A 19,933-nucleotide genomic window follows, 5' to 3' on the forward strand; every position below is an offset into this window, starting at 1 on the left:
AGACACCTACACATCATGAAAATCACCCAGGATCCGATGTGTAGAAGATGCGGTAAGGAGGAGGAGACATCCGCGCATGTGTTACGTCAGTGCGAGGCTTTTGCAAGCACTAGACATCGATTCCTGGGCTCACATTTTGTGAGCCTGGAGGACATCAGGAATGCCAAAATCCGGACACTGGTATCCTTTATAGGAGCACTAGGGCTGGACTAGGCAAACCCGTTCAAGGGGCACAAAGGGTCTTCACAGACCTACGTGTGGAGCTCTGTGAAAACAGGGATCACCCATTTCTTATCTATCTATCTATCTATATTTATAAAAATATTTGTTCTTCTTGTTAAGAATTCTGAGACGCATTGGAAGAAATCGTACTTTACACAACGAGATTTTGGTCTACTGTTGCATCGACAAATTCTAGGCCTAGCATCTGCTGGTAACAACAGAAACTGACACAATGGTAACTTACTCTACGGGGCAAACACGATCATTGCAGTCCGGGTTAACGCAGTAAAAGTGAATCGTTAGGGCGCAAGTATCTTTTGTTACACCGATCCACGCAGTCGCTACAACAAAGTCCGTTAAAGGATATTCAAATAAACTTGAGTCGTTCCCACAGTGCACTTCAGTCTACTCACACTCCTCCATTAAATATCACCTTTTGTGGTGATTTAGTGTAAAATAAAAATCCTCAACCCAATTGCCTGTGTTATTTCTTGATCATCACTCTTTACTATACAAAAGACAAACTAAGTTGGAATTCAGGAGGACATTTTGGGATAAATACTCTTTAATAGGAGGAGGAGTAAGGGATTGGAATCATTTACCAGGGGAACTGTTTGACAAATTTCCAACTTATTTGATATAGGTGAGCAAACGATAGAGAACCTGTTACGTGGGTGACAACCCTAACTGCAGATCAGTGGTGATTGATTGATTGATTGATTGATTGATTGATTGATTGATTGATTGATTGATTGTTTGATTGATTGATTGATTGATTGATTGATTGATTGATTGATTGATTGATTGATTGATTGATTGATTGATTGATTGATTGATTGATTGATTGATTGATTGATTGATTGATTGATTGATTGATTGATTGATTGATTGATTGATTGATTGATTGATTCCAGCGTTACCAACATGGGGGCTTGGGAGGCCCATAAGCACTATTTCGCTCATTAATCAAACGAAATAATTCCGTGACATCTTTCAGAAACCATGCAATTATCACAAATATATTGATTGATGTTCATAAAAATTATTGTTTTCTAACATTATAGTCTGAAGAATAATGAATACCGCAAATTTATATCAATGTACCTGACAACATTCACTTCAGTGTTTTAGTGATTTTGTTTCTATTCATGTGAATTATGTTAGGTTGCAACAATGGTGTTACATTTGACTGTTGCACTCTGTTGTTTGTAAAGTTTCTTTTATGTTTACATAAGAGTGAACGGCAGCAAGAAAACATATTCTGAAAGTTCCCTTGAAAGTAGTAAATGAAGTTTTACACGATTCAGATGAATTAGTACTCATTCAAAACAAGTGAAGCGGAAGTAAACATAGAAGAAGGTCGTCTGACTCTGAAAACGAACCTGAGCTGGCACGTAATTATACTGTAGGTACTGAAAACTTTGTCAAGTACATTACAAAATCTGGACGTGTATATGTTGCACAGCTACAACGATCTTCGGGCCAACCATCGCAAAATATTGTGAAGGAGATGATGGGGCTTCGCCAGAAGGGAAAAATAAAAATTATCACGGAGGCTGCAGAATTATTCTTTACTCCACAGATCATAGAGCTCATACAATTCATTCCAATGGAGAAGCTTCTCATTTACGCATAAAACCAACAGATGAAAATGAGTGATTTGCTGCATTGGTTTATTGTTGTAATGGGCGCAAACCACGACACAAGCGTACCATTTCAGGAATTACGGTCTCTTCTCTACGATCAACAAACATATTATGAAGCAGTGAGTCGAACACATTTCCTTGAAATAACAAGAATTATTAGCTTTGATCACAAATCTACTAGAGAATTTCGCCGCTTGATGGAGAAATTTGCGCCGTTGAGGGAACTGTTTCAGAAATTCAGTGAAACATACGCCAAGTATTTCATTCCTGGCCCTCACACTACCATGGACGAAATGTTGTCTTTGTTTTGAGTAAAATGGCCTTTCAAAGTGTGTATAAAAGACGAGCCATAAGAATAATGACCGATTCCGAGACGAGATACGTTATTAGTTTGGATGTGTATGCAGGAAAGTCCAACAGACCCCAAGATTACATTGGACCGGCAGAAGTAGTGAAGAGACCGATGAAGCCCATTCATAATTCGGGGCGCAAAGTGATGACGGGCTGATACTACGCATCCGTAGACCTAGCAGAAACACTCTGGTCAGACTCCCATATTACACTTGTTGGGATCCTGAGGTCAAATAGAAGATAGTTTCCTGAGGATCTGAAGACAACAGTTGGATGTAGTTTACATTCAACCCTCTTTGCTTTCACTGATCCAGGGTCTCGGCCAGCGCACGTTACTCCTGTATCAACTATGGTGAGAGAGAAGCCTAAAAGACTACTTTTGATGCTCTCAATACAGAACAGAAGGGCTGTTGTCAACAATGATGAAAGGAAGAAAACAGAAATCAACCTGTATTACAATTCATTGAAGTGTGGACTGGATACAATAGGTCAAATGGCAAAACGTTACTCCACAAAGAAAGGGACCCCAAGAAAATGACCCTTGTCTCTGTTCCACACCCTTCTCAATATAGCATCTGGAAATTTATTTGCAATATATCTTCTGAATTTTCCAAACTGGAAAGAAACGTCAGCAAATCGTCGTATAATTTATTTTCCAATTTAGGTCTTGACCTAAGGAGACCTCATGTTGACAGTCGAGTCAGCAATTTATATGGTCTACTGAAACCAACCACTATAACAATGGAATACATTCTAGAAGGAAATCTGAGATGCGTTATTGAATCTCCAGTTCCAGTTCCAAATCGGCCATTGAAACTTGGAAGGTGCCACATCCACATCAGTGAAGTGTAGAAGAAGGTAAAGTATGATACACTAGGGAAGTCAACAATCACATTTTCCCATTGCAACAAACAAGTATGTGTTCTACGTGCAACGCTGTTGATGACCCAGAATTACTTTTCTCTACTTTGAAGTATTCAGTTAATATTCTTATTCAGTTTTATACTCTCATAAGACACAACTGCAACTGTAAAGAGATACATTTATGCAATTTGATACAAATGAGTTAAAGTATCTTCCACCTTTTGTAATGTTTCATATTTTTACATTATATTTTGATCTAAATTCACTATTTTCATTTATAATTAGCAAGAAAACGTGTCATGATTAGGAAATATAAGAAAAAAATTATCGGCCTGCCAGGCCCCTCGTTGGTAAAGTATATTACAATATATGGGTTGGTATCGCTAGGGTAAATCTATTGCCTGGAGAAGAGCTAAAATGCTGGAATAATATTGTTCCGGGGATATCCGTGGAACAGAAAGAGGTGAAAGAAGGTACTGGTGTTAAGTGGGTCTAAATACTATATAAGAAATTTAATTAAAACTTCAAAAGGCTATATTTCCTTTAGAATCTCAAACTTAACAAATTTCTTCACTGAGTGAACATCACAACATGCCAGGTACAAGTAGCAATCTTGAAACAAGACTTGGACAATCCAAGATTAGTGAATTTTACAGATTTGGGGCTTCAAGCCCTTAGTTTACAAATTATGAGATACCGGATCTAGTTTACAAAATTTTGCAAAATCTCAATGTTTAGACAAGGATAGGAATATCCCAATTTAAGGGCACCTTGCTCCAACAAATAATAGCCATCCAGAGGCACTCCTCAATATTACAGAAATTTTGGAAAGAGCTCAAATGCTCTCCAAATTTAACGAATTTTTCCAGTCCGCTTAAGGCAACATTACAAAACCTTACAATCTCTGGCCTCTATAGGTGCAATTTACACTTAACAAAAGTAGTATACAGGGGTATCTAGTACCCAACCTACTGGGCCTTTATAGAAAAAGAACAGGTTGGATTAATGGCCCGAAACACAAACTGAATGGAGGCGTACACTTACACTCCCAGAAACTTAAATATAAAACCCTAATTGGGCTCTCGGCCCGATGATACAGGGGCTAATCCCAAGCTACTGAGGTGACTACAGTGAAGGTTAAATTTTAACACTTTACCAGAAGATAAAAGTTTACAAAATCATAGTCACCTCGAATTAAATGGAAGTGGAGCTCGAGAGGGTACCGCACTCTCTATCCACGATTTACAGTTACAGACTTTATGAACTTTTTACATTAGCTGGACGAACATTTACATTTAGAAACGAAGGTTACATAGTTAGGAATTCGGACCATCCCCTCGTGTAAGTCTGCGGAGGTAGCTACAGAAAGATAGAATTTAGGTGGCCATTACCTGACTGATGTTCAGCCTGCCGAAGAATGAGGCGCCCCGTCTCCTGTCTTAACACACACACTCAGAAAGACGACGATCAGTGAGACAAGGTAGCCAGCAAAGCCTCAGCTCGGGTTCGAGAGGATTCTGGACCAATCCGGACACACTCTCTCAATTTTATTGGTCAACTCAAATTTTACACTCAAAAACCAAGAAGAAGCCTGTGATAGACTGAAAAATAATCACAGAAAATTCCTAATTGGTTAGATTCAAGACTGGCGGAAAAGGAGAGAAGTGTTGCAAACCTAGAATTACATAAAAACAAATGAAAGTTGAGCAAACCTATACACACAAAACTTCTTTCAATAACAAAATAGTTTGTTCATGCACCAGAGTGCGTGAACTCAGTTTTGTAGAGACGTCTATGGGGAAAAGTACAAACTTCTTGAAGTAAACAAACCCCACAATAATAACTTCAGCCAGTTTAGGCAACTTCAGAATAACACAGTTACTCAATACTTCAGTATAGACATCTTCTGATTAAAGTCCCAACTTTATATAGTAGCAGTTTCACATTTGTTGGATAGAGTTCGTTAAGGCTCATTTTTTGAATATGCGGAGTTGAGGTATACCTCCCGGTACAAATATTATTCGAGAACTGCCAGAGACAACTTAAGAGTACTGCGAGAAGTGTTCACGTTAGGAGAGTCTATATTCACATCAAGGAAACAATGGGGATAATATCTGGAGTCCTATGATCTACCCCACACCTTCGCTTCACGTTATAACAAATATCTCCCTCCCCAGCTGAGAACCATCATCAAGCAGCAATTCATGAACGGGAGAAACGCAGTTACCTTAAGTTCCCGCCATAGCTACCCATCCATGTAACCATGTTCAATGTACTAGCAATTCACCTCAAGTCAAGGAAACTGTTCTGGTCCGTTACTCAGCAGAAGGTTTTTAAGATCAATGATGCGGGGAAGACAACATGGAAGTTATATTGCGGTACGAAATTTTCTAAACTACCAAATATACTGAAAATTAATATGTCCGACCTGTAAAATTAGTCAGAGAGATAATTAAGCCCACTGTGTAAGGAGTTTACGTCTGACAAAGAATCGATTTGTGTGAATACTTTACAATCATCTGAAAATAGTAGACTTCAACAAGTAAAGGTGGTTACTGTATTAATGAGGTCTTCAATAAATTGGACCAAAAAGAACGGACCAAGGACACTGCCCTGTGGGAGACCAGAATGTACCATAACAGGAGTCGAAGTGAGATAAATTATTTCGTAATAAATAACACCCACGATGTAGCATCGGTAATGATTACATGATTTAATAGTTCTCTGTTCGTTTTAGTTATTAGCCCATCTGGTGGCTATGATCGTTAAAGAGTTAAGTCTCTATGTCCTGATACGCTGGTTCGCCGGTTCGAGTCCCGATGGAAGAAGAATTTTTTACAATCAGAATAGTGGTCGGGAAGATAGGAGAGGTATTGACATACAATGGCGCAAAGCCTTGGTGCAATTCAAAGCATCTCCGAAGCGTTCGTAAGGGGTGAGAACATAAAAATGACGCTGTTAATAGCGGGTCCGTCGGATGGGAACTTTATGCCTTAGGAAGACCTCTTGGTTTTATTCAACAGCAGTAGGCTATATGCTGATAGCATATTTCACCTTCTCCCCACCCCCTACCTCATGATCATCACCATCGTCATCATCCTCCCAAACACAGACGCGCGGTCACTCCTGGGCTTCAAGGAGCAGGACCTGCACCAAGCATCTCCAAAGGATGCAAGACATTATTTATTTATTTATTTATTTATTTATTTATTTATTTATTTATCTATTTATTTATTTATCTATTTATTTATTTATATATGTATGTATGTATGTATGTATGTATGTATGTATGTATGTATGCATGTATGTATGTATGTATGTATGTATATATGTATGTATTTATTTATTTATTTATTTATTTATTTATTTATTTATTTATTTATTTATTTATTTATTTGACGTGGAAATTGATCACTGCTATTCTAGTCTACTGTCCCTATAGTCCTCATTAGGGAGAGGAATTTTAGACAAGAATACAGTTAGGTTAGAATACAAATGTATTTGAACAAGATGCAAGTTATCATCTAGCCGTTCTACGTTACTGTCGTTGAGTTGCATACATTTTAGGGGTTCTGACTGTTCAGAACATTAATATTATTAATGCAAATTTCACTGCAGAACTTCTTGTGCGGGTATAAAACATTTGCGCCTTTTTTTACATACCTTTGCATTCTCATCTTTTTTTAAAATGCTATTTGTTCGTGGCGTCGACCTCTAAAGATCTTTTGACACTGTTACACTGTTGACATGTTACGAACCTGCGTGTAATTGTAATTTCGGAAGTGTAAAGTGTTGAATGTGAGGAAAGGAACGTTGAGGACGACACAAACACACAGTCCCCAGGCCAGGGATATTAATCATTTACAATTAAAACACCTGACCCAGCCGGGAATCGAAGCCGGGGCCGCCGGATGACAGGCGGACGCGTTGCCCCCTACACCGCGGGACCGGACTGCATTCTAACCTACTCTTAACTTTAAAAAAATTCCCTAGTCATCATCAGCAACTTGTAATTAAAATTGTATTTAACTATCTATCTCCATTGCAATCACAGAGCGACAAAGCCATGAATTCCTTGTGGATACTTCCTCGTCTGTACCCTCCCGTAAGCTATATTTCATTTTATATTTAATGGACAATTATTATTTTCTCCAATGGTGTTTAAAATGCACAAATAGGAGAGTGAAACTTGTGATATATAAATAGGCTTATTTTTAACATAGATATGTTTTAGAGCACCGGGTCTGTCAGGAATTAGTGACATCACTTTAGCTCAGACACATAATCCACACCATGGTAACCAGTGTATCTTCTTCCATCGAGTACGATGGAGTTCAATATGCAAGATGAGAATGGTACATCTGGAGCGACTGGCGCTATACTGAGAAACAGCTGAGCGTATAACTCATCGGGACGATCAGCCCTCAAATTGGGGCAATATCAGGTGCCATCCCTCTCTCAGCTCCCTTCAGTATTTCCAGGAAGAGACGGCTAAGCCAGGCAAGAGCTCTCTCAGCAGCCCCGAAGACATGCCACGGTTTCGCCTCTACTGCTTTCTTCCTTCGAATCAATCAATCAATCAATCAATCAATCAATCAATCAATCAATCAATCAATCAATCAATCAATCAATCAATCAATCAATCAATCAATCAATCAATCAATCAATCAATCAATCAATCAATCAATCAATCAATCAATCAATCAATCAATCAATCAATCAATCAATCAATCAATCAATCAATCAATCAATCAATCAATCAATCAATCAATCAATCAATCAATCAATCAATCAATCAATCAATCAATCAATCAATCAATCAATCAATCAATCAATCAATCAATCAATCAATCAATCAATCAATCAATCAATCAATCAATCAATCAATCAATCAATCAATCAATCAATCAATCAATCAATCAATCAATCAATCAATCAATCAATCAATCAATCAATCAATCAATCAATCAATCAATCAATCTATCTATCTATCTATCTATCTATCTATCTATCTATCTATCTATCTATCTATCTATCTATCTATCTATCTATCTATCTATCTATCTATCTATCTATCTATCTATCTGCATTTAGAGCCATCTCCCAGGTGTCAGGATTCCTGTCAGTTGATCACCTAACTTACTCTTAAATATTTTCAAAGAACTTCGGAATGTATCGAATGATTATTAATTGATGTCATCCCTTACTCCTCGTCCTATAAATGAATTTCACTTTCTGTAACACGAAAGGGCAATGCTCCAGTCTTGGCTGAGCCTCAATATTCTAGTAAGACATCATAAATCGTAAATACAAGACCGCCGCGGAGGAAAAATTATGTAGTGTTGGCCGGTCGAGGGTGTGTTCGGTGTGCCAACAGTCAGTGTGGAGTTTGACAGTCGGACTGGGGTGGCAGCAGTATATGCTTTCGCCAATGTTCCACCGGTGTCCGAGTATCTGAGCGGGATATGGTGTGTGTACTGCCTTGGAGTACTGACTGGAGTACTGATGTGTGCCGACGTGGAGTGAGCGATTGAAGCTTGACGGCTGAAGTGCTGGTTGTCATCTGTGGTCCGCGGAGCCAGTGACTATGCCTTTCGATGAGCCTAAGCAATATTATTAAGGGCTTCGTCGCAATGATCTCGTGACAATGGTACATCTGCATGACATCGTTACAGGTCGAAATCCTTCTTTGAGCTGAATTTTGCCTTTGGGTTTCAAAACTCGAACTTATTGTACCGATTACAGGCCTATTCCACATGTTCCTAATCGGTAGTGAATAACAATAAATTAAAACAAAGATTAGAAAATTAAGGTCCAGCTGATTAGCTGAGTAGTCTGCATCAAGACCTTCGGATTACAGGGTCCAGTGTTCGATTCCTGGCCAATGAGAGTGGGGATTTCTGGTTAATTGCTCTGACTCATGGACTGAATGATTGTATCTGTCCGTACACACCCCTCTTCATAAACACAGAGTACTACCAAACACCACAGAAACACGCACTCGTGAATACATCCTCCCACATAGCGTTGTCATCGAGAAAGGCAACCGACGAAAGACTACCAAATCTACATATGCGACATAGTTCATACTCCCGACACCATCAGAGAAAAAAGAAAGAGAAAATTTATAAACACAATATTTTAAGCCTACGAGTGTTCAAATAGATGATTCCGAGGATAGTCTGCAGTTCAGTGATTCGAAGTACGAATGCCGTATCTCAGCATTGGAAATAACTGAGCAAAAGGTTTTAAGGCACACGTGAAATATGATATTGAACCATGAGACTAAGAGATGGTTAAGTCCCTCTTCCACGCAACGGGCTTGGGAGAATTGTCAAACACACCTCGCTCTAATGGGCTTCCTTCCCCAACCCAAAAAGTTGGAGACTGGACTGTACTCACGGCCCAAACTCATACATTACTCTCACTTGAGGCTAGAGTACAGAAGTTTGGAAAAGCCCACTAACTGTGCCTGACGAACTCCGACCTTATCTGATTCAGCGACTGAACTCTACGACGACCTTCTATTAACGTAATTGAATCCTAACACAGGTATAATGTTACCACATCTGACAGAAGACGTTAAGTGTTGGACACACTCGATTTTGTGCTAGTATAGTGGTGGAATTCAATAGCTCAGCCGTGTCCTTATCAGTTCTCAAAACTTAACATAGGCCATATTGTATTGGTTAAGTCGCTTGCAATACTTTAAACTTCATATATTGTTTGAGTTCCCTCCCCACAGAACAATGTTATTCTTCCAGATGTATCTATATTACAAATTGATGCTCCCATGTAGGTGTCTCACTGTGGTTGTGGGGGCTAATATCGAGAATCACGGAATGGGTTTTGATTCGATTTTGATATCTGCATAAAGCTTTTATTGAGAAACGTTTGAATGTATGGAACATCAATTTTCGACAAGGGGGAACCGGGCAATGACGAATGTAATCAAATAAACGGCCATCCGGACAATTTCCAGGCATCCGCTGCCAGAACAGATAATAATAGACGCTAAGTATGTGTGAAATAATTGTTGATCCCGAAATGGTCTACAAGAATCTGCAATGGTATTTAATTCTCTGTAAAAAGTCCACATTAAGCGCATATGTGGTATAAATTTCAGTAAAAATAAATATTAAAGGAAGACTTCATTTTGGCTTACATCCACGGTATCACTGTTTGTAGGAACAGGTGACAGAAGGGGGCCTCAGGCGCTGTTAAATTGAAATCGTGTGTTGCCAACTGTGGGGCAATTAGCTGCGTCATCCCATTGCTTCAACTTAATTTTGCGAGGCTCCTCACTTTCATCTATCCTGTCCCACCTCTCTTCGACAACTCCTGTTCTTTTCGGGCCCCTACTGTATTAGGTTTCCGAGGCCTACGGAGTCTTTCATTTAAACGCCCTTCCCTTTCTTTCACTGATACCTTCTTTTATCAAAGTGTCGGATCTCTTCCAAATTTCCCTCATATTAGTGATAATAGAGGATGGTTGCCCAATTGTATTTCCTTTTAAAACAAGAATCCCACCACCAAGATACCAGGCAGATCCTCTGACAGTAACCATTGTCGACACTCTTGCAACGAGATCGAATCTCTTCCCCATCTCCCAGGACACTGCAGGAGCAATAAAACTTTAATAATGGCAAGCACCACAGCATTCCTTCTATTCTGGAAAAGATCTTGAAAGATTCTAGCGCCGTTGTCCATGAAGAAGTTCAGGGCATCTGACAACTGCAGCACTTCTCGCATACACATTCGGTGGCAAAACTGTCAGATTCGAGAATGATGTAACACAGCCAGCAGCAGTCGACAAAAAGAAAAAGTATTTGCAGGAAGTGTATCCTTTGTTTTCTTGATGAATACAACTACTACAACCGAACCAGAACCAACACCATTGCCCTCACAGCACTATTATTTCTTTATTTGCTTTACGTCGCACTGACACAGATAGGTCTTCTGTCGACGATGGGATAGGAGAGGCCTAGGAGTTGAAAGGAAGCGGCCCTGGTCTTAAAGGTACAGTCCCAGCATTTGCCTTGTGTGAAAACGGGAAAATACGGAAAATCTTCAGGGCTTGGGACAGTGAGGTTCCAACCCACTATCTCCCGGATGTAAGCTCACCGCTACGCGCCCCTAATAGCACGGCTAAGTCGCTCGGTCACAGCGCTAAAGGAATAGGATCTGAAGACAACCTCAAGTTAACGACCTCTAGTGCTGCAAACCAGAAATCTCTTATTTAGATGAATGCTTTCACAGCCCGTAATTTCGATTATTTCTCAACGCACGTACGATGGAACAAGAAACATCTTTTTGGAGCTAAAGTGGTGTCATCACCTTCTACTCGGAAGGCTAGGGCACAGTGAGCCATCTAGTGACGAACGAGAGAAGGCCTATCACTTGCAATAGACCAATAGACCAACAAAAAAAGCATTCATAAATTCAAACCTTCGTTATTAGAGAAGGCTCCGTGGTGAAAAGCCAGAATATCATCTGAATACTCGGAGCGACGTTCTCTCGGAACTTAAAGAATTTCACCTTGTAATTTTCGACACAGCAAAAGGTTATCATCCTGTCTGCACAGAAAACTATTTTGTCTGATTTTTATATTTCACCTTCATTATACGCCTGGTAGCCATGATAATGGTGATGGTGGTGGTTGCTGTTTTAAGAGGAAGCACAACTGGGCAACCATCCTCTATCTAAGGCTGGACGGGAATTTGTAACGTAACATTTGCCCGTCAAGTAATACACGAAGTATGCAAATAGTGTTGTGAAATATGCAGTGGCTAGACGTTACTGAATTTGTTGCACAGTATCGAAGCACAAGCTCGTCCTGGAGGCCATAACTCATACGAATAGATCCGCGCCGATAATCTTCAATTAAACGGCGGAGCTGTTAGCGGCTACACGTACGATATGTAACACAGCGTAACAGCGACCAGCACGAAGAGCGGACAATTCAAATTGGTTTCTGGGGATTTTAATCATCATTGTTTTAATTCCGCTTGCACGGGGGCTGAGTTTACGTGTCGTCTTTATCAGCGTTTCTTCCTCATCACGACGGGTAGGTCGCTTACGGGAGTCAAATCAGAAGACCTGCACCTGGTGAGTCGAACCCTGCCTGGAACATATTGATACTGAAGTGTTAATAATGGAAATTGAGAAGCACAAATGTTTGTATAAAGTTGCTGACATTGACTTTGAGAATGGTATCTCAGTTTTTCATGTATATCTATTAATCTTCCTTCACCAGGATGTTCACTAATTATAGGATGTATCATCCACTTGCTTTGTCATTTCTGCCATCTAACAAGTAATAACGAAACAATTGCTTTTGTTGTAATGCTTAATTCTGTCATTATTCACAATACACGTACATCACATGCACGACGGTCTAAGCATCGAGGATCTACAACAGAGGAACCTACGTTAAAAATATATCGTGTATCCGGCGCGTTCTCAAACCTGCGCTGTTTGACGCAATAATAATAGCGTTATATAATATAGAGTCCAGGCAGGGTGAACTGAATAAAACGTTACGTTAATTCACGTAAAATCTGTTACGTTATGAAAATTTCTGTCTAACCCCAGCCTTAACACTAGACCTCGGATTCTTAGGTGGTAATAGGTTAGAATGCAAAGTAATTTGGTTTGTAGGATGTGTCATGCAACCTATTGTACCACAATGTAGGAAGAGTAGCATCAATTCAAGGAGTTCTATAGGCTGTACTCCTAATATCTATGCAAATCTCATAGCATAACCGTTGTACAGTGTAGGGTATACTTGTTACTGGCTGAAGTATGTTTGCATTCTAACCTATCAGAACCTAATATTCCGGACTCTACGGGTAATAAGTGGAAAAAATGGAAGAGATCAAACATTTCTACACATGTAATTATCGGACAAATACAGGAAAGGTTCACGAAGAGGGTGAAAATGAAAGACTCCCTAGGCCTCAGAAAACTAATACCGTCGGGTTTGGACAAGAACAAGATTTCAATAAGAGAAGTCTGATAGGAAATGGAATAGCGTGTGGCTTTTAGTGCCGGGAGTGTCCGAAGACATGTTTGGCTCATCAGGTGCAGGTCTTTCAATTTGACGCTCGTAAGCGACCTGCCCGTCGTGATGAGGATGAAACGTTGATAAAGATGACACGTACACCCAGCCCCATGCTAGCGGAATTAAACAAATTATGATTAAAATTCCCAACATTGCCGGGAATCGAACCCGGAAACCCTGTGACCAAAGAACAAAAAACTAACCATTTAGCCTTAGAAAAGATGAGGATGAGTAGCCTGACACAAGTAAGTGGAAAAAATGCCTGATACACACTCCAAAGTTGATGGCCCCTGATGTACATTTTAGTCGCCTCTTACGACCGTGAATGTTCTTCTACAACCCCCACCCACACGAGTAATAGTGGCCATGATATTTAAGGCGTCAAGTCTATATGGTCTGACACTGCAGTTAGCCGGTTCGAGTACGGCTGGTGGGAAAATTTTCGCCATTCGAATGTTGGCCGGTAGGGTAGCAGAGGTGTGGTATACAATTTCTAATCAGTAGACTCCGTGTCAGAACCCTGAATTCAACTCAAAACATCTCTGAAGTGCTCATATGGAGTGAAGGATATGATGCCGATGATTGTTATTCGCCCGTCGGATGTTGGCGTTAAGCCTTGAGCAGACCTGCCGACAATAGGTTTCACCCTCTCCCCACCCAATGTTGGTGGAGGCGGTTGAATAACACCCACCGCATCACCTGCCCGTCGAAAAAGGTTGTAAACTTTGGGTCCTTAGCTGAGTCTTGGAAGTGTTTCCACTTACGTTTTCCAGGCTCTTCACTGTCATCTATCCTGTCTCACCTACTTTGGATAAGACTTGTTCTTTTCGACTCCGACGGTATTGGGTCTCGAGACCTTGGGAGTTTTTCATTTTCACATCCATCGTAGCCCTTGTCTTTCTTTGTCAGATACCTTCATTTCCGAGGTGCCGGACCCCTTTAAATTTTTCCCTGTGATTAGTATTATTATTATTAGAGAATGGTTGCCCAGTTACAGTTCCCTTTAAAACAGCAACCACCACCATCATGACCCCGTTTACATCTATACCTCTTATATCTGTAAATCATTAGTAACTGAATCTCACCACCGTCTCCCTCTACGTCTCTTACCCTCCATGCCCGTGTCCATTATTGGCCTAGAAAACTATCCTCCTCCATTCACCTCACATGTCCCTACCACCGAAGCCGGTTTGTGCGTACAGCTTCATTAGTCCAGTTCATTTTTAACCTTTACCTACTCATTCCGAGTTCCCTCCTGCCAGTGTTCCCACGTGTTTGTACAAGCCATCATTCTCGGTACTGTGTGTTACTTGTAATAATGATAATAATAATAATAATAATAATAATAATAATAATAATAATAATAAAAGGAAGAAGGAGAAGATGAAATCAAATCAAACCAAACCCCATGGCAAAACAACCCCAAAGGCCATTTGCCTACCATGCGCATCATCCTCGTGCTGAAGGCCTGCAGATTATGAGGTGTCGTGCGTTCGGCATGTCGAATCCTCTCGGCCGTTACTCTTGGCTTTCTAGGCCGGGACCGCTAACTCACCGTCAGACAGCTTTTAAATTGTAAACACGTAGATTTGTGACAGAGTTCAGTAAATTCATAGAGGCTTGCAGACTGAACGTTTAAAAGCTTAACAGTCTATTATGAAGATGTATTGAACCCGAGTGACTTAGGCCCATTGTCAGTCATGATTTGATTGGTAAAATAATATATGGTACATTTATTGGAATACAGAAGTGTAGTTGAAAATATTTCGTTTATGTAATGTCGAAATCGGAGCGAAGGAAGGACGACAGACTGGAGCCTGACGGATTAGCTCGACACGACAACTTTTAGCTACTTCACAGCAGGGAATATCATTAGTTGGCGAACAAGGAAATACAGAGTCCACAAATAAGTCTTGGTCAGAAAGAGGAAGGGGGAGAGTCATACAAAGGAAACTCACCACATGAGTAATACCTTGGGATATTTTTGGCAGGACGGAAATTCCGGGAGCTCGTGGAAAATTACAGCGGCTGCGTGTACGTTCGCTGGCCTAAGTTCGAGCAGGTGGAGAGTTAAATCACGTGACCGCTTGCCGGCCAATCGTAAAAATTTAATGGAAGGCTCAGGGATACCATCTTAAGGAATGATGGACGAGATATTTTCGTAACTACAAAAGTAATCAGTAATAAATTATTGTGAGTACACGGATGGATGTAATGAATTTATTAGATGTCACGCATGGAAAAATAATCAATAATTATTGGCAAATTAAATAAATTGAAGGCTGGATTTCTTGGAAACCAGACAGCTTGAATGTCATTGGCTGAAAGAAGACCACGTTGTAAGGGACGCTTACGAAGGCGCGAAATGTGAGGAGCTAAATCCACCCGTATCTCCTAAATCTGTGATCACCAGGAGTTCATATTTAATCCAGCAGATATGCTAGCGGAGTGGATTAATTTGATGTAAATTTTAACTTCCAATTCGGAGTGCAAGCACCGATATTAAAAATCCACCCCCTCCCTCAGGAGTATGACGTCAACGAATCCGCGGGAAAAAGGCTTCATCCATATATACGGGGCAAGGGATCCTCGCCAACACACTTGAAGTGAATCTCGGGAGCTGAATTGACGGTCGCGGTACACTTGAAGTGAATCTCGGGAGCTGAATTGACGGTCGCGGTACACTTGAATTGAATATCGGGAGCTGAACTGTTGGTCGCTGATAAATTAGAATTCTACGGACGTACAGTCATTTAATGGCGCGAGCATCCGCCAGTGTTTGTAAAATGTGATCGCGCTCAAGCAAAATGAACTAGAAATAGTTAACGTAGGACAGTGTTTGTCATTTATGAATATCAGTGATGTAAAGTAATTACACTGCAAGAGAGTAGTATAAAGTATATCACCATAAGTACGTACATAACAGACTGTGTGACGAACAGTACTTTCAGGGAATAGTAGCCTGTACTTTGCTATATCGAACCGATATCATGAACACGTCAAGAATGCCGTATGAATCGGGCGTATCGCGACGGGCGTAAACGTTGACACCTCGTCGTACGTGTCCAGGTCCATTGTGCGGTAGTTGGACGAAGATTAAATAGTGTAAATATTAAATTCTTGGGTCTAGGATAGTAATTTGTTGTGTCCAAGTTAAAGTATTCAGTGTTAACGTTGTAAATGGTGAAGGTTTGTGGTAATCAAGATATCAGTGTAAAATGGTAATGTGCCAGGAAATCTTTTGTGGAACTACGCCATCAAGAATGGAGGAGTAAAACGCAGAGAGGGGCCGGAGGAGCCTCTCATCTGCAAAGCTGTAATGGAATACCGATAACTAAGATGAGTACTAAATTGTAAATAATATTTGGGAAATGTTATCGTGATGGGAAAATGGGAATAATTTGATTATACTTGGTTACCTTCTGTAACAAGATGGGTCGCTTAACGACCCCATCCTAAATTTGTAGCACGGACAGTAGTAAATAATAATAATGTAAATAATCGGGTCTTTTATGTATTCAGTTTGTTGGAGATGTAAATTTGTATATATAGTGTAGTACGTTAAGTCATGCATGCATTCATATTTCTTTCTAGTCAATAATTTTCTTTACGTTTGATTTTGGTTATGGTAGTTAAATAAGACCCGATATGTGTTTTTTCTGTTTTATCATTTTAACGAGCTATGTAATGACACTGAAGAAAAATCCAGCTTCGCCATACCAGTTGTGTTTTGTTGTAATTAATATGTTCATATTTTGAAAGTGAAGCTGTTAAATTTGTGAGATGCGATTAACATAATAATTTCCAAGTAAATCATATCTGGAGTGTTTAGTGCCAGAATAAATCGTGTTTGTGAAAGGGGTTATGCGTTAAACATATTAAGAGTGAACTACCGTGTAACAGACGAAATTATTTTTTTATTAATAATAATAATAAATAAATCATATAACTACTTTTTTTGAAGAAGATATTTTTTAAATATAATTTGGATATAATAATAATTCATGTGATATTGGAATATTTAGTGAGCAGTGCGTAATAATAAATTTATGTGATCAGGTGTTGAGTTTATTGGGAATCATTTAATGACGGGGTGTCGTTTTTTTAATTCGGAATTAAAGTGCGTGGTAATTTAACTTGATCAATTAATAATATTGAAATGTAGATCGGTGCTAATAATCCGTACATGTTATGAACGTGTGGTTTAAATTACGGTCCAATATTTTTTACGTATAAATGTCGCGTTTTAAAGTTGCGATTCATTAGCCGGAGCACGTAGGACTAATATTACGAGACCATGATTGTCAAATTTTGGTAAATATAATATCAAGATGTTACGATTATTTGTGGAGAATGAACTAAAGCGTAGATCAAAATGAGATAGAAAATGTTAAAGAATCTGCAGTCAGATAATAAAAGGTAGTACGATGTCAAAAGTGGAATAAATAAGTCAGTTGATAATTCTGTGAGAAATAAATGAATCAAGGAATATTGAGATAGAAAAGGAAATAAATTCCGTACGAGAGACACTTAGGATATTGAAATGAGTGTAAAATGTACGGGCAGTGTCACAGAGAAATACTGAGTTATGTAGCGGGTAGAATTCGAACCCGTGACAGCATGTACGAAATAAATAGACTGCACAGCTATTCGTTGAGATACAACGGATCTAAGGATAATGAGAGTTCAGAGTCCACATAAATGGTCGTATATTGTATTCATTGTAATGACGAGTGACGTCAATCATGATGTCGTGATAATAATAATAATAAATATTGCAGATAAAGGATTGGACCGCCTTAATTAATTGAGCGTTGATAAAGATGTTAAACGGGAATCTAAATGATAATATGCAACCGATAATAATAATAATAATGTAAGGACGATGTTAAATCATCGCGGTCAGATTAATAATAATTGTCATAATAATAACAGTAATGATGTCGTTGGTTGATCAGTGAAATATTTGTAATTGCAACCGATATCTGTATATATTTTGGCGGAAGTGACCGGTCCATTAATAATAATAACATCTTGAGTGACGTGAATAATAATAATAATATCTTGAGTCACCTATTCATTAATAATAATAATCACAAGAGGGATATAATACTAATAACGTAATAACGATTTGTGTTTGCATCCCGCATAACAATGACGATATTAATCAAACGTGACAGTGCCAGGAACCGTTGATAATAATAATAATAATAATAATAATAATAATAATAATAATAATAATAATAATAATAATAATAATAATAATAATAATAATAATAATAATAATAATAATAATAATAATTTCAAGGATGATAATTTCAATGAATATTTCTGACGATAGTTAATTAATTTATTGGTGACAATATCCCTCGATTCGTATGTTTAAATAATATGAATGATAATATTAGAGTCATTTGGTACCTCGTTATCGTACGGCTTCCGCATGGGACGATGTGACAGTAATACTTGGCGTGTTTGTTTACTTCGCTCGCGATGCGAGGGGGGCCATTGCCACGGTATTTCCCAACCGCTTCTCGTTATCTCATCTGTGTCAGTAGTCTGTTGAGGCTACTTTGCAACATTTCAAATCACATGTAAATAAAATATAAATGCTGATTCAGTGGTATGGCATCAGCTGGATATCGTAAGATAGGAACTGTCCGTGGAATCCAGTTTTCGCATTTCACGAGAAACATTACCCAGTCCGAGCACCGGTCTCGGAAAAATGTATATAGCCGGAGTACGTCATCTTAGGTAAATCGGGAAGCCGACCGTAACATGGGTTATGCTCGGGCTCCCGATAGAAGGAAGCTATATCTTTGAACAACGGTTCGATTCAAATGGAATCGATCCGTAAATTATACCTCCAAAATGTCATTTTATTTCAGAAGCAACCCAGCAAGATATTGATACCACTTGCGGTATGGCAAGTGATTTGTGTATGTAACATGTGTGGAAATTTAAATGTCGTTGCCAAATGTATCAAAGTTTCATACGTCAGATGGCGTAATAAACCGCCCCTTCTGGCATATTATTTCAAAGGAAACCACTCTCATAATCTTTTTATTGTAGTTAGATGATGCCTTTTTTAAAGTAACAGTCACTTCCTAGTCCTATCATGGAGTCCTTAAATTCAAGTTTACAATCGAGCCTTCCCTATTTTAATTTTAATTGCTCCGTTCATCCCCGTGTTCTATTATGCCGTTATATATATATTTGATGACTTAAATAATGAACCGACACCCCTGAGATAAATGCTAGTCTGGGACTCGGGAGGTGGACGGGTGCAAAATGGCGGGCCCAACGTGGTGCTTTAAGAACGGCAGAGAGGGCAAAATGGCTGGCCCAAAGTGGGGCTTTAAGAACGGCAGAGAGGGCCTAACAAAACAAGGGAAGAACTACAAGTCATGTTGGTTGACATCAGTAAAATGATGACCAATTGTAGGACATGTTACAGTTGGGCCAGAAGCAAAATTACTTGCCCAACGTGTTGCTTTAAGAACGGCAGAGAGGCCAATATTATTGCTAATCAATTGTAAAATTTTTATATTTATATACTTTTTTTTCAAAGTTTATATTTTTCAATTTTTGATTTTTTTATTAATTGATGACCGCATCACGAACAAGTGTGTGTTCACTTGTAACGTAATATCATGCTAGAGTAAGGTTAGTTTCGAACGGAGCTAGATTTGGCTAGTTTATTAATATAATCCATTGCTAATCTCTTCAAGTTTGGCAATGAGTCAAAATTCAATAAGCTCGAAGATTTGATGTTTCTCTTTTTCCC

Source organism: Anabrus simplex, chromosome 4 (assembly GCF_040414725.1).
Source record: "Anabrus simplex isolate iqAnaSimp1 chromosome 4, ASM4041472v1, whole genome shotgun sequence".
NCBI classification, from domain to species: Eukaryota; Metazoa; Arthropoda; class Insecta; order Orthoptera; family Tettigoniidae; genus Anabrus; species Anabrus simplex.